A 12,704-nucleotide genomic window follows, 5' to 3' on the forward strand; every position below is an offset into this window, starting at 1 on the left:
TCCTGGTGTTACCTGGACTCCTGGGCATGGGGCCTGTCCTCCCTCTGTGTCCTAGTGTGATGTGGATCCCTGGACATGGAGCGTGTCCTTCCTCTATGTCTTCGTGTGACATGGACCCCTGGACACAGGGCCTGTCCTCTGTCTGTGTCCTGGTGTGATGTGGACGTTTGGAGATAATGCTCAGCCTTCGTTCCTCTAGGTCCTCTTGTGATGTGGACCGTTGGTCACGGGGCCTGTCCTCCCTCTGTGTCCTGGGGTGATGTGGACCCCTGTATACGGGGCCTATCCTCCCTCTTTGTCCTGGTGTGATGTTGACACATGGACACAGGTCACAGCCTTCCTCCCTCTATGTCCCGGTGTGACGTGGAACCCTGGACACAGGGCCTGTCCTCCGTCTTTGTCCTGGTGTGATGTGATCCTGTGGTCACCGCACCCAGCCCCTCCTCCCCCTCTGTGTCCTGGGTCACCGGGTGTGGGCCGTAATGCGGGCGGGGACCTCCAGTGGGCTGAGGTATGTCTCGTCCATGCCTTGGGGCCCCCTCTCTTGTGTGAGCCGAGGGTTGTGAAAGGTGCTTGAGTTAAGTGGGCTGAGTGTGGGGCCCTGGAAATGCTGGGACTTCCCGGTTGACAGTGCCCTTGTGTGCTGCAAGGTGTGCTTGCCAACCCCTCCCGATGCCCGGAACGGAAGCTTTTGGTCGGGGCACTACCTTTGATGCAAAGCCCTCTTCTCCACTGGAACATTCCTTCAGCCCATGATTGAGTTTCAAATACTGAGGATGGGGAGCACCCCCTCCAATAGCAAGAAGGGACACCAGGTGGAGATAAATGTTTATTTTATTTTATTTTATTTATTTATTTATTTATTTATTTTGATTTGGAGTCTTGCTCTGTCGCCCAGGCTGGAGGGCAGTGGTGTGATCTCGGCTCACTGCAAACTTTGCCTCCCAAGCTCAAGAGATTCTCCTGCCTCAGGCTCCCAAGTATCTGGGATCACAACACCCACCACCATTCCTGTCTAAGTTTTTGTATTTTTAGTAGAGATGGGGTTTCACCATGTTCGCCAGGCTGGTCTCAAACTCCTGACCTCATGTGATCTGCCTGTCTCAGCCTCCCAAAGTGCTGGGATTACAGGTATCAGCTACTGTGCCCGGCCTGAGCTGGCTTCTTTTAAACCATCACCAATTCCATTCCCCCTCTCCTTCCTGAGAAGCAAAAAGGACCTAGAAATAGAAATTCCATTTAACCCAGCAATCCCATTACTGGGTATATATCCAAAGGATTATAAATCGTTGTACTATAAGGACACATGCACATGAATGTTCATTGCAGCACAGTTTACAATAGCAAAGACCTGGAACCAACCCAAATGCCCATCGATGATAGACCAGACAGGAAAAATGTGGCACATATACACCATGGAATATTACGCAGCCATCAAAAACGATGAATTCACGTCCTTTGTAGGGAAATGGATGAACCTGGAAACCATCATTCTCAGGAAACTGACACAAGAACACAAAATCAAACATTGCATGTTTTCACTCATAGACGGGTGTTGAACAAAGGGAACACATGGACACCGGGAGGGGAGCACTATACACTGTGGTCTGTTGGGGGGGAGTGGGAGGGACCGTGGCAGGTGGGGAGTTGGGGAGAGATAGCATGGGGAGAAATGCCACATATAGGTGAAGGGGAGGAAGGCAGCAAATCACACTGCCACATATGCACCTATGCAACAATCTTGCATGTTTTTCACATGTACCCCAAAACCTAAAATGCAATTAAAAAAAAAGGAAAGGAAAAAAGGCCAAGCATGGTGGCTCACACTTGTAATTCCAGCACTTTGGGAGGCCGAGGTAGGCGGATCACATGAGGTCAGGAGTTCGAAACCAGCCTGACCAACATGGTGAAACCCCATCTCTACTGAAAACACAAAAATTATCCGGGTGTGGTGGCGGGCACCTGTAGTCCCAGCTTCTCGGGAGCCTGAGGCAGGAGAGTCGCTTGAACCCGGGAGTGGGAGGCTGCAGTGAGGTGAGATCGCACCACTGCACTCCAGCCTGGGCGATGGAGGAAGATTCCATCTCAAAAAGAAAAAAACAAGTAACTTCTATTTCCAATATTTACGGTTCCTGAAATTGCCTCCTGACATATTTTCAGTTCGGCATAAAGGTTTCTCTGTACACAGTGAAGTATGAGGTAACAGAAAGTGTAAACAGACCAGAACCTACTCTTCTGCCGACCACTGAGTTTCAGCCAAAGGCAGCCAAATGTTGAAACCGGCTTCAAATAAGGTAAACGCCAAGCTGCCACCAATGCGGCTGTTTCTGTGCCTGGCTTCTGGCTCCCCTTCCTCCCTCCCTCCCTTTTTTCCTTTCTCCCTTCTTCCTTCTTCCTTTTTCCTTTCCCTTCCCTTCTCTTCTTCCCTTCCCTCCCCTCCCATCCCCTCCCTTTCCCTCTCCCCCTTCCCTTCCCGGTTTCCCTTCCCTCCCATCCCCTCCCCCCCCTCCCCTTCCCCCTTCCATTCCCCCTTCCCCCTTCCCCCTTCCCTTCCCCCTTCCCTCCCCTCCCCTCCCCTCTTCCCTCTCCTCCCCTTCCTTCTCCTCCCCTTTCCTCACCTCTGCTCTCCTCCACTCTCCTTCCCTCCACTTCCCTACCCTTCCCTACCCTCCACTCTCCTTCCCCCTTCCCTCCCATCCCCTCCCCTTCCCCCTTCCCTCCCCTCCCCTTCTCCCCTTCCCACCCCTCCCCTTCCTTCCCCTTCCCCTTACCCTCCCCTTGCCCTTCCCTCTTCTTCTCCCCTTCCCTCCATTTCCCCCTTCCCACCCCTCCTCTCCCCTCCCCTTCCCTCCCTTCCCCTCCTTTCCCCCTTCCGCCTTCCCCTCCCATTCCCTTCCCCCTCCCCTTCCCTCCCCTCCCCCCTTCCCTCTCCTCCCCTCTACTCACCTTTCCTTTCACCCTTCCCTTCCCTGTTCCCTTCTTTCCTTCCCTGCTTCCCTCCCCTCCCCTCCCCCTTTCCTCCCCTCCTCTCCCCTCTGCTCCCCTTTCTTTCCCCCTTCACTTCCCCGTTCCCTTCTTTCCTTTGCTTCTTTCCTTCCCTTGTTCCCCTCCCTTCCCTTCCCCTTCCATTTCTCCCTTCCCCGCTTCCCTCCCCACTCCCCTTCCCTTATCCCCCCAACTTCCTTTCCTTTCTTGAGATGGAGATTCTCTCGTCACCCAGGCTGGAGTGCAGTGGCACAATGTCAGCTCACGGCAACCTCCACCTCCTGGATTCAAGGAATTCTGCCTCAGCCTCCCGAGTAGCTGGGATCACAGGCATGTGCCACCACACCCGGGTAATTTTTGTATTTTTAGTAGAGACGGGGTTTCATGTTATTGGTCAGTCTGGTCTCGCAGTCCTGACCTCAGGTGATCCGCCTGCCTCAGCCTCCCAAAGTGCTAGGATGACAAGTGTGAATCAGACCTTGCCCAGCCTCAGAGCAAGCTTTTATCCAGGTAGCCAGCTTCAGAGAGGATAGATGGGAAAGATTTCTTATCAGACTTCAGGTCTGTGTTGATGTGAGTGCTGTGTTTTTCATATAATGTGCTTGCTGGACCTACAGAATGACGCTCGGCCCCCTACCCCACTTCCCACGATGACGGGAACCAGTCTTTCAGGCTGTAGAGTGCCCTGCTCAAGGAGGCAGTCCATTCAGATGGTTGGGGAGCCTTTCAATTTTAATTTTGGTTTACAGGTTCTGTAGATTATGCAAAAGGTAGATTAAGGAGAGCAAAACAGGCCAGGTGCGGTGGCTCACGCCTGTAACCTCAGCACTTTGGGAGGCTGAGGCAGGCGGATCACCTGAGGTCAGCAGCTCAAGACCCATCTGACCAACATGGTGAAGCCCCGTGTCTACTAAAAAATACAAAAATTGGGCCAGACGTGGTGGCTCACACCTGTAATCCAAGCACTTTGCAGGCCAAAGCGGGTGGATCACCTGAGGTTGTGAGTTCAAGATCAGCCTGACCGACATGGTGAAACCCCGTCTTCAAAGACAAAAAAAAAAAATACAAAAATTGACACGGCGTCGTGGCTCACTCCTGTAATCCCATCACTTTGGGAGGTTGAGGCATGTGGATCACCTGAGGTCAGGAGTTTGAGACCAGCCTGGCCAAGATGATGAAACCCCGTCTCTACTGAAAACACAAAAATCAGCCGGGCATGGTGGCGGGCACCTGTAGTCCCAGCTACTCAGGAGGCTGAGGCAGGAGAATCGCTTGAACCCGGGAGGCGGAGGCTGTGGTGAGCCGAGACTGTGCCACTGCGCTCCAACCTGGGCGACAAGAGCAAAAGTCTGTCTCAAAAAAAAAAGGAAAAAAATGAGCAAGGTTTGGCACGGTGGCTTACGCCTGTAATCCCAGCAATCTGGGAGGCCAAGGCGGGTGGATCACTTGAGGTCAGGAGTTTGAGACCAGCCTGGCCAAGATGGCAAAACCCCGTCTCTACTAAAAATACAAAATTAGCCGGGCGTGGTGCCGGGCCCCTGTATTCCCAGCTACTCAGTAGGCTGAGGCAGGAGAATCACTTGGACCCAGGAGCCAGAGGATGCAGCGAGCCAAGATCGTGCCAATGCACTCCAGCCTGGGCTACAGAGTAAAACTCTGTCTTAAAAAAACAAGAAACAAAAAACCCCAGCTCACAGGTTGGGCAAAGGAGCAGGCTTTTGTCAACCTGGTCTCTTGCCCTTACCCAGGAATAAGGTTACACAGTTTAGAAATGCGGTTTTTTTGTTTGTTTGTTTGTTTTTTGAGACGGAGTTTCAGTCTTGTCGCCCAGGCTGGAGTGCAATGCCGCAATCTCAGCTCACTGCATCCTCTGCCTCCCAGGTTTAAGCGATTCAGTTCTCCTGCCTCAGCCTCCCGAGTAGCTGGGATTACAGGCATGTGCCACCACACCCAACTAATTTTTTGTATTTTTGCCAGAGACGGGGTTTCACCATGTTGGTCAGGCTGGTCTCAAACTCCTGACCTCAGATGGTCCGCCCGCCTCAGCCTCCCAAGGTGCTGGGATGACAGGCATGAGCCACCGTGCCCGGCCTAGAAATAAGTCTTAAAAGCCACTGAGAGAACTTGGCCTTAACCTTCTGCTGACTTTGCTGTCTTCTGGTCTTGGAGTGAGCTCAGCTGGCCAACACAGGGGCACGGGAACCTACCTACCCCTGGGGGAGCTCCTTCAAGCACAGCCTGCAGCCCCCTTCGCCCTGCCCCCACAGAGATTCTGGCTCAGCATATCTACATGGACCCTCAAAATTTTCATTTCTAATTATGCAGCGACCCAATTTTCACAATCACTGGTCAGTGTCAACACTCTCTATAAGCCTCATAACAAATGTCACAGACTTTGTGCCGAACACAACAGCATTCTTCTCTGTCTCCCACATGGGGATTCGGACGTGGGCATCTTTGGGGCCATTATTCTGTCTCCCACATGGGGATTAGGATGAGGACATCTTGGGGGCCATTATTCTCTCTCCTTCATGGGGATTAGGATGTGGACATCTTTGGGGACATTATTCTGTCTCCCACATGGGGATTAGGACGTGGACATCTTTGTGCAATCATTCTGTCTCCCACATGGGATTAGGACGTGGACATCTTTGGGGTCATTATTCTGTCTCCCACATGGGGATTAGGACGTGGACATCTGGGGCCATTATTCTGTCTCCCACATGGGGATTAGGATGTGGGCATCTTTGTGCCATTATTCTGTCTCCCACATGGGGATTAGGACTTGGACATCTCTGGGGCCATTATTTTGTCCCCACATGGGGATTAGGATGTGGCTATCTTTGGGGCCATTATTCTGTCTTTCACATGGGGATTAGGATGTGGCCATCTTTGGGGCCATTATTCCTGAGATCTGAGCCTCTAACCATGTGAATAAGAGGGGTAAACGGGCGGGTGGAGGCAGGTGGTTGTGTGATGTCTCCACCTACTCACTGTTCCAGGAGGGCTGTTTGTGGGCGGCATCAACCTCACCGAGAACCTGCAGTACATCCTGGTGCACCCATCAGAGTCCCCGGAGAAGATGATGATGCCCAACCTGCTGTGCCTGCGGTTGTGGGTCTGGGAGCAGTGCCTGAGGCCGGGGTCCCACTGCACCAACGTCATCACGGGAGACTTCATCGGCGAGGACAACTTTGTCAGCGATGTCATCACACTCGACCAGAAGCTGCTGTGGTGCTGACAGGGACCCTTCCTAAGTCTGGGACACGGCGGCTGCAGGTTCACCCCTGACGTCCCAAGTATTGTGCCTTATGTGCGGGCCAGATATCGGTGATCAGGGGACCCATCCTATGCCTTCTTTTTCTTTTTGTTAAGAAATAGAGATGGGATCTTGCTGTGCTGGCCAGGCTGGTCTCTATGGGGTCTTGACCTCCTAGCCTAAAGTAATCCTCCCAGCTCAGCCTCCCAAAGTGATGGGATGACTTTTTTCTGTATTCTTCCTGCTGTGGTGACTGCAGCCCTCACAGACCCCGAGAAAGACGGCCCTCCCACAAGTCACTAATTGCTAAACCCAATAACAATGCCCTTGGGAGCTGGCCTCCCCCGTGCAAGCCAGCATCCCCTCGGCTAGCTCCCACACACCAAGCCAGTATTTCCTTTTTTGAGACAGAGTCTCTGTCGCCCACGCTGGAGTGCGGTGGCGCGATCTCAGCTCACCGAAACCTCCGCCTCCTGGGTTCAAGTGATTCTCCCCCCGCAGCCTCCCAAGTAGCTGGCATTACAGGCACCTGCCACCACCACACCTGGCTAATTTTTGTATTTTTCACCACGTTGGCCAGGCTGGTTTTGAACTCCTCACGTCAGGTGATCCGCTTGCCTCAGCCTCCCAAATGTTGGGATTAGAGGCGTGAGCGACCGCGCCCAGCTTGATATTTCTTGCAATTATTTTTAGGGACAGGGTCTTGCCCTGTTGCCCAGGCTGGAGTGCAGTGGTGCAGTGATAGCTCGCTTCGCCTCAACCTCCTGGGGTCAAGTGATCCTCTTCCCCTCAGCCTCCCGAGTAGCTGGGACTACAGGTGCACACCCCCACACCCAGCAGATGTTTGTAATTTTGGTAGAGATGGGGTTTCACCATGTTGCAGAGTCTGGTTTCAAATTCCTGGGCTCCAGGGAACCTGCTGTCTTACCTTTCAGAGTTGCTAGGACCACAGGTGTGCACCACCACACCCAGCTTATTTTATTTTTCTGTAGAGACATGGTCTGGCTATGTTGTCCAGGTTGGTCTCAAACTCCTAGGCTCAGGTAATCCTCCCACCTCAACCTCCCATGGAAGCCAGGACTTCAGGTGTCAGCCAGCAAGCCCAGCTAATTATATTTTTTTTGTAGAGACGGGGTCTGGCTCTGTTGCTCAGCCTGGAGTGCAGTGACACAATCACAGCTCCGTGTAACCTTCAACTCCTGAGCTAGCAATCCCCCCACCTCAGCTTCCCAAGTAGCTGGGACTGTAGGTGTAAACCACCATGCCCAGGTAATTATTACTATTATTATGTTTGAGATGGAGTCTTATCCTGTTGCCCAGGCTGGAGTGCAGTGGTGCAATCTCGGCTCACTGCAACCCCCGCCTCCTGGGTTCAAGCGATTCTGGTGCGTCAGGCTCCCAAGCAGCTGGGATTACAGGTGCCCACAATCATGCCCGGAGTACTTTTTGTGTTTTTAGTAGAGATGGCATTTCTTTTTAAAATTTATTTATTTTTCAGACGGAGTCTTGCTCTGTCGCCCAGGCTGGAGTGCAATGGCATGATCTCCACTCAGCAACCTCCGCCTTCCGGGTTCAAGCAATTCTCCTGCCTCAGCTACTCCAGAGTAGCTGTAATCACAGGTGTGCACCACCATGCCCAGCTAATTTTTTTGTTTAGTAGAGATGAGATTTCACTATATTGGCCAGGCTGGTCTCTAACTCCTGACCTTGTTATCCACCCGCCTCGGCCTCCCAAAGTGCTGGGATTACAGGTGTGAGCCACCGCACCCGGTGAAATGCAGTTTCACCATGTTGCATCAGCTGGTCTCGAACTCCTGACCTCAGGGGATCCACCCGCGTCAGCCTCCCAAAGTGATGGGTTCACAGTCATGAGTCACCACACCTGGCCTCAACCCAATTATTTTCCTGGCCTGAAATCATTCCTTGTTGGGTATGAGGCTACTGAAGCCTGCCCCGTAGAGCAGAGTGCACAGAACTGTTCATAGGCACGAACCCCGAGCTGTGACCCAGCCTTGCTTCCGCATCATGTGGAAATCCCTTGAAGGCTGTTCCTGTGCTGATTTCTGCCTCCCTGGCCAGACCCAGGCTCCCCTCATGCCCTGTGTGGGTGGCAGCCTCTTCTCTCGGGAATGGTCCGGAAGAATTTGTTCTTTTTACGGCCCCTCTGTGCTGGCCATAGTCACCTCTGTGAATTAAAGTCCTATGCATACCCGCTTTCACACACAGATCCTGGAAATACCTCATTTTGTTTTCTTCTGTTTTTTGAGATGGAGTTTCACTTTTGTTGCCCAGGCTGGAGTACAGTGGCGCGATCTCAGCTCACTGCAGCCTCCGCCTCCCGGGTTCAAGTGATTCTCCTGCCTCAGCCTCCCGAGTAGCTGAGATTACAGTCACACGTCACCGTGCCTGGTTAACTTTTTATTTGTATTTTTATTTATGTTTTGAGATGGAATTTCACTCTTGTTACCCAGGCTGGAGTGCCGTGGCATGATCTCAGCTAACTGCAACGTCCACCTCCCAGGTTCTAGCAATTCTCTTGCCTCGGCCTCTGGAGTAGCTGGGATTGCAGGCATCTGCCGCTGCACAGCTAATTTTTAAAATTTTTAATAGAGACGGGGTTTCACTACGTTGGCCGGGCTGGTCTCGAACTCCTGACGTCAAGTGATCTGCTCGCCTCAGTCTCCCAAAGTGCTGGGATGATGGGCGTGAGCTTCTGCATCCTGCCCAGACCTCATTTTCTACCTGTCGCCTGTCAGAGTTGGTGGCTCAAGGTCTCGGGCAGTCAATGGGTACCTGCTGCCATTTTTATTCCTGCTTCCCGGGGAAGTGTGGCATTTCTTTCACAGTATAACCACAGACATCAGAGCTTCTCAGGATGGTCTTCACAATGGTGATTTAGCCCACGTTGGAATAGGTTCTCTTTGGGACCTCATGATTCATTTTCCAAAAGAAATCTCGCTTCTGTTTTTGCTACCTGGTCGCCATGGAGAAATGGTGTCCAAAATCTAGAAAGATACACTTGTGGCGGCTCATACCTGTCATCCCAGCACTTTCGGAGGCCGAGGCGGGTGGATCACCTGAGATTGGGAGTTTGAGATCAGCCTGACCAACGTGGAGAAACCCCATCTCTACTAAACATACAAAAAAATTAGTTGGGTGTGGTGGCAGGTGCCTGTAATCCCAGCTACTTGGGAGGCTGAGGCAGGAGAATCACTTGAACCCGGGAGGCGGAGGTTGTGGTGAGCTGAGATTGCATCACTGGACTCCAGCCTGGGCAACAAGAGTAAAACTCCTTTAAAAAAATAAAAACACACACAAAGAAAGACGCACTCATCAACTGTACCCACGGCTACCTCACCCCATGACTAGGCTGCACAGAGATGAATGAAGTTACAGGCAATTTCCCCGACTTCCATCGGCTCCGAATCCCTATCCTAAAACGCTGGGGTCTGTCTCAGCAGCTCTTCCACACAATCATGGATTTCATAATGATCATTTAAATAAATGAACGAGATTAAAGTCCAATGTGTGTATGAATTTTATTACCACATATGCAGCCAAGGAATATTTGGTTTTCATGACAGGACATGGGAGGCATCTTTAGAAAATGTTCATTCAGGCCGGTCGCAGTGGCTCATCCTTGTAATCCCAGCACTTTGGGAGGCTGAGACGGGTGGATCATGAGGTCAGGAGTTCGAGGCCAGCCTGGCCAGCATGATGAAACCGCATCTTTACTAAAAATACAAAAGAATGAGCTGGGCATGGTGGCAGGCACTTGTAATCCCAGCTACTTGGGAGGCAGAGGCAGGAGAATCACTTGAACCCGGGAGGCGGAGGTTACGGTGAGCTGAGATTGCACCACTGCACTCCAGCCTGAATGACAGAATGAGACTCTGTCTTTTAAAAAAAAAAAAAAAAATCTAGGCGTTGTGGCTCATGCTTGTAATCCCAGCACTTTGGGAGGCCGAGGTGGGTGGATCATCAGGTCCAGAATTCAAGACCAGCCTGGCCAACATGGTGAAACCCGTCTCTACTGAACATAACAAAAATTAGCTGGGCATGGTGGTGGGTGCCTGTAATCCCAGCTACTGGGGAGGCTGAGGCAGACAATTGCTTGAACCCAGTAGGTGCAGCTTACAGTGAGCCGAGATCGTACCACCACACTCCAGCCTGGGAGACAGAGCGAGACTCTGTGAAAAAAAAAAAAGTTAATTCATTGGGCATCTTCTTTGGGTCATACAGTTTTTTAAAAAAATTAAGGTATGAGGCTGGGCATGGTGGCTCATGCCTGTAATCCCAGCACTTTGGGAGGCCGAGGCAGGCGGATCACCTGAGGTCAGGAGTTCCAGACCAGCCTGGCCAACATGGTGAAACCCCATCTTTAGTATAAATACAAAAATTAGATGGGGGTGGTGGTGGGCACCTGTTATCCCAGCTCCTCGGGAGGCTGAGGCAGGAGAATTGAATTGTTCAAACCCCAGAGGCAGAGGTTGCAGTGAGCTGAGATCGCACCACTGCACTCCAGCCTGGGTGACAGAGCCAGACTCTGCCCTCCCCACCAAAAAAAAAAAAACAAAAAAAGAGAGCCAAGCATGGTGGCTCATCCCTATAATCCCAACACTTGAGCCAGGTGTGGTGGCTCACGCCTGTAATCTCAGCACTTTGGGAGGCTGAGGCAGGTGGATCAAGAGGTCAAGAGATCAAGACCATCCTGGCCAACATGGTGAAACCCCATCTGTACTAAAAATACAAAAAAATTAGCTGTGCATGGTGGTGGATGCCTGTATTCCCAGCTACTCGGGAGGCTGAGGCAGAAGAATCGCTTGAACCCAGGAGGCAGAGGTTGCAGTGAGCTGAGATTGCGCCACTGCACGCCAGCCTGGGCGACAGAGCAAGACTCTGTCTTGAAAAAAAAAAAAAATCCCAGCACTCTGGGAGGCCGAGGTGGTAGGATCATGAGGTCGGGAGTGCGAGACCATCCTGGCCAACATGGTGAAACACCGTCTCTACTAAAAATAGAAAAATTAGCCAGGCATGGTGGCAGGCACCTGTAATCTCAGCTACTTGGGAGGCAGAGGTTGCAGTGAGCTGAGATTGCACCACTGCACTGCAGCCTGGGTGACAGAGCAAGACTCTCTCTAAAAAAAAAATTAAGAAAAAGTTAGGTGTATCATGAATGTGTGTGTATGTGGATGCTAGTTTATTTTCTCACTATGATAAAATTACAAAATAAAAAAAAAAGCTTACCGCAAACCATTCATTGATCAGAGCTGTTTTTGTTTTTTTGAGACAGTCTTGCCCCAGGCTGGAGCGCAGTGGCGCGATCTCGGCTCACTGCAACCTCCACCTCCAGGACTCAAGCGATTCTCCCGCCTCAGCCTTCTGAGTAGCTGGGACTACAGGCACGAACCACCACAGATGGCTAATCTTTTGTATTTTAGTAAAGAGGTTTCACGATATTGCCCAGGCTGGTCTCAAACTCCTGAGCTCAATCGATCCACCTGCCTCGGCCTCTCAAAATGTTGGGATTATATGTGTGAGTCACTGTGCCCGTGAGCCACAGCCCCTGGCCAGCTTTCTATCTTTCCTCCTGGTTTTTTTTTTTTTTTTGGACATAGGGTCTTGCTCTGTTGCCCAGGCTGGAATGCAATGACTCAATCTCAGCTCACTGTTACCTCCACCTCCCAGGTTCCAGCCATTCTCCTGGGTCAGCCTCCTGAGTAGCTGGGATTAAAGACGCCCACCACCAGGCCTGGCTGATTTTTGTATTTGTCATGGAGATGGAGTTTCACCATGTTGGCCAGGCTGGTCTCGAACACCTGACCTCAAGCGATCCACCTGCCTCGGCCTCTCAAAATGTTGGATTACAGGCGTCAGCCATTGCGTGTGATGTAATTTTTTATTTTTTGTAGAGATGAGGATCCCACTCTGTTGCCCAGGCTGGCTTCAAAGTCCTGATCTCAGGTGATCCTCCTGCCTCGGCCTCCCTAATTCTCGGGGTTACAGGTGTCAGCTTCTGTGTCCAGCTGGAGAATCACTTGAACCCCGGAGGTGGAGGTTGCAGTGAGCTGAGATCGGTCACTGCACTCCAGCCTGGACAACAAAGTGAGACTCCACCTCAAAAAAAAAAAAAAAAAAAAAAAAAAAATCTTACCCCAAAGCATTCATTGATCAGAGCTTTCTGTCGTTCAGGCTGGAGTGCAGTTCTGTGACCTCAGCTCATTACAACCTCCGCCTCCCAGGTTCAAGTGACTCTCCTGCCTCAGCCTCCAGAGTAGCTGGGATTACACGCATGCACCACCACGCCTGGCAAATTTTTATATTGTTAGTAGAGATGGGGTTTCACTGTGTTGGCCAGGCTGGTCTCGAACTCCTGACCTCAGGTTTTCTGCCCACGTCGGGGTTCCAAAGTCTTGGGATGACAGGCGTAAGCCACCGTATCCAGCTGTAGCCTGCTTTC

General features: G+C 51.6%; 1 long non-coding RNA gene across 1 annotated transcript; it reads left to right on the top strand.

Moving 5' to 3' along the window:
* The first annotated feature begins 1,126 nt into the window (after nucleotides 1-1,126).
* On the top strand, nucleotides 1,127-8,130 carry LOC135271090 (uncharacterized). Its single transcript, XR_010339214.1, has 2 exons — nucleotides 1,127-2,294; nucleotides 5,988-8,130. It is a non-coding gene; the product is annotated as an uncharacterized LOC135271090 (long non-coding RNA).
* Nucleotides 8,131-12,704: the final 4,574 nt, after the last annotated feature.

This window comes from Aotus nancymaae, unplaced genomic scaffold (genome assembly GCF_030222135.1).
Source record: "Aotus nancymaae isolate 86718 unplaced genomic scaffold, 86718_ANA_hifiasm-v0.15.2.pri h1tg000075l, whole genome shotgun sequence".
In the NCBI taxonomy this organism is placed as follows: domain Eukaryota; kingdom Metazoa; phylum Chordata; class Mammalia; order Primates; family Aotidae; genus Aotus; species Aotus nancymaae.